This window comes from Oreochromis niloticus, linkage group LG20 (assembly GCF_001858045.2).
Source record: "Oreochromis niloticus isolate F11D_XX linkage group LG20, O_niloticus_UMD_NMBU, whole genome shotgun sequence".
Classification (NCBI taxonomy): Eukaryota; Metazoa; Chordata; class Actinopteri; order Cichliformes; family Cichlidae; genus Oreochromis; species Oreochromis niloticus.
This window is the reverse complement of record NC_031984.2, coordinates 19,975,282-19,978,643: the sequence shown is the minus strand read 5'-3', so window position 1 is coordinate 19,978,643 and position 3,362 is coordinate 19,975,282. Positions and strand designations below refer to the sequence as shown.

The 3,362-nt window shown below is 41.5% G+C and overlaps 1 long non-coding RNA gene across 1 annotated transcript; it reads right to left on the bottom strand.

Annotated features, from left to right (window-relative positions):
- Positions 1 to 2,182: 2,182 nt before the first annotated feature.
- Positions 2,183 to 2,824, bottom strand: LOC112843225 (uncharacterized). Its single transcript, XR_003215417.1, has 2 exons — positions 2,573 to 2,824; positions 2,183 to 2,452 (listed from the first exon to the last, which is right to left on the bottom strand). It is a non-coding gene; the product is annotated as an uncharacterized LOC112843225 (long non-coding RNA).
- Between the last annotated feature and the right edge of the window lie 538 nt (positions 2,825 to 3,362).

Sequence of the window (3,362 nt, the reverse complement as noted above, 5' to 3'; positions counted from 1 at the left end):
GACCTGCCAGGACAGCAGCTCAGCAGCTGCACCTTGTAGGTTCCTGCTGTGACAGAGTATTTGGATAAGGTTCAAGGAGAAGCAATCTGCAGGGCTCACCTTATAACATCATAAAATAGGCCGTTAGAAGTTCACCCTAATGGACATACAAACCTTTTTTATCTAAAAGAAAAGAAAAGAAAGAAGTATAAATAATTACATAATATCATGGCTAATGCATATATTATTTTGATTTATTAACTGATTTTCCTTTTTTTTTTTAACTAAATGTATTATAAGAAAAAGAAAAACCTTTTGCATCCAGATCTGATTAGAAAAGTGCTTTTATCCGTTAGACAAATTTATGTTGTAGGCTTGTCTAGTTGCTGTATTTGCATAATGGTCACACTGGGATTCAGACTAGGCCACTTGTGGGACACTTGCACCTGATCACAGAGACACTATGGCTCTTTGCCAATCACACCTTCGCAGTTGATTCTCCCAATTAAAAAATCACCTGAATTTGTCATCACGTTTATCAGGTTGTTCAATGTCAGTTGAATGTCTGTATACTCCGATTTTATCGTCTATCCTAAATTGTTGTTTGGATCGAAGGGGATTTTGTATTGGGGGCCCACAGATTACTGCCGTTGATTAGTGGTTGGGTGTAATCCTTTCAGACCCTCTCTCTCCAAAACACCCCTGGGATATGCCCATCTCCCAGAGGACCGGCAGCATGGCAGATGGACCCCCCCCTCCCCCTTCGGCCCCCTCTAACAGCACAACCAAAAACACTGTTGATGTCCTGGGACGGAGGTTGTAAAGTATCCTGAATATGAAACCACAGGCACCTTTGTTTAATGGCTCTCTCCCCACTTAGTGAGAATTGCCCTCAGGCCCGATTCCCATTCTGTAGGCACATTTCTGCTCGATTGGAATGTTTTCCAAATCCATTAGCCCAAAGGAAGAGGAATAAGCTGCAAACAATCTACTCATATTTTGGAGATGAAATGCTGCCTGATCTTATCTAAATGCCCTTTGTGATCCAGGAGACTCTAATTTATTGGCACCATATGGATATGACAAGGGATTTTCCAGAAAAAAAAAAGGTATCAAGTTGAACATGGAATTATGTTCAGACACAACAGGATAAATAAACCGTACACTTTTCTGTGGAGCATCACTGCACATACACCTTTATTCAGTCTGCCATGCTGAATGTCAGCAGTATGAAGTTCATCTAAATGGGCCACAGTCGCCAAAGTGTGAAAACTTAACATTTGAGCTCTGAGCTCTTTACATTTAATTTGCACAATTTAATTTGGGAGAAACACTTCATTTAAAGATCTTTCCAGTTTCACCAAAAACAACTGAGCTTAAAAGTCTACAATAAAAAATTCTGAGAAGTCTGCTGTGTAATTGTATTTAGCCACGATGAACAGCAAATGGAAGGAAGACCAAGACTTCTTAACACGCAACATAAAATAACTTGAAATCAGTTGGATTAAGTGCATGTAAAATAGATGCTGACAGTCTTAGAGAGAAAACTGCATCATACACAGTAAAAATGGGCTCAGGACACTAAACTTTGAACAGTGAAGTTTCATCTCTCTCTAGCCTAACCACCCTGTGCCACATCACCCCGACTCCTTAGCATGCCAGCTCCTCTCACAAATCCAAGCTTGCTGCATCTTTTAATGCGTACAAGGGGGCTCAGCTTTCAGGAGCGAGCCAGGGAGCATGTGTGTGGAGCTTTAATTCCTATTGTATTCGTGCAGTCTTGGTGTGTGTGAGTGTGTCTGTGTTTTAGCAAAAGAGGGAGCGGGAGATAGAGATGAAGAAAAAGACAGGAACAAGGACCCATCTGTCAGCACAGTGCACCAATCCCTCCCATTCCACTCGGAGTCCCAGGGGACAAGAGCGCGAGACAACTCACTTGTGGCAGTGGTTTTTTGTAAGGAATGGGGTTGCCCCCATTAATACCAACAACAGCACTTAAAAAGCTAAAGTGGGGCTGGTACTCTTTTAGTCGTGAACATAAACTTGTCTTGGACAGCTCATGCCAAAGCTGACTATGCATTTCTTTTTTGGCCAACCAGTCAAACCAAAGCATACGTTAAAATCTGATTTATGTTCACAAAATCTTCATTTTTAAAATCCATCCTTTACATCTCTTTGAAACACAGTACGTCAGTTCAGTAGACTGTGTAACTTTACTTGTTGCAAAGTTAAATATGTAGAACTATCCCAAGTTCAAATCATGCAAACTCATCAAAAGTTGGTTCAGATCATCTGTGTTCACCATGACCTCTTCCGGAAGGTTGGCTTTCTATGTTATTGCTTAAATGGGAGCAGGGCAATTCCCTTTCCGTTAGTCAGTCAGTCATTTGGGAAACCGATGGGGATTGTCAGAGACTGCTAGGCTCCAATTCCCCATGCAGGCTGCAGGTGTGGCGTGGCCATACTCACACTCCTGGGACAGAAGGAGAGTGTATGTGTTTGGGGGTGTAGAAGTGCATCCACCAGGGGAGCTTTGGGCACATCATATTAGCCACATACACAAAGGACAAGGCTTATCTTTCTGTCCACATACCTTTATGGCCAGTGCAATGACCAGGAGTGATTAGAGAGGTGGATAAATACTGTTTCAAGCACAAGACATCTTCTCGCGAGTGACGCCTGAGCATCCAAGCAACAGATGCCCCCACCCCCCAGTGCCTCCCATGTTCAGCCATCTGTTAGCCTGTGTCTAATAAATCGTTTGATAAGTGCCTGTTTTCAAGCGCTTCTTGTCGATTAATCGCGTGATTATATCTTTTCCCCCGGAAATACTGCATATCGCTCTTAAAAATGTAGCCGAGTGGTAAATTAATAATAATATTTTCCATTTAAGGTTCAAAAAGGGGTCTTAAAATGTTGTTTCTTTGTTTCCATGTATGGTAAGACCAGAATGTTATTGAGTAATTTAATGTTATTGCTTGTGCTATTTCTTTTGTTATCTGCATGTTGTGTGTACTTGAAACTGTTAATTTTATAGGTTGGTGTAGTTGCATATTGTGGTCACTGGGGGGTGGCAGTGCTTAAGGGTTAACTGCAGTTTTCCAAAAAAAAAGGGACTTAACAAGAAATGCATCTTGGGACTTCCTGTTTACTGTTTTGTTGTGGATGTGTAACGGGAGTGTTGTGAAGGAGTTAAATTGTTGGTAAGGAATTGTTAAATATGCACGTAACTCATTGAAACATACTGGTATAATTGTAGTGCAGTGGTAAAACGTCTGTATTTTAACAAGATGATGTATTTCGGGAATGTATGATGCAAAGGACCTGTATGTGCAGCGTGGAGCGGCCATTTTCTCCATGCAAGGAAGAAGTTGCGAGATTGT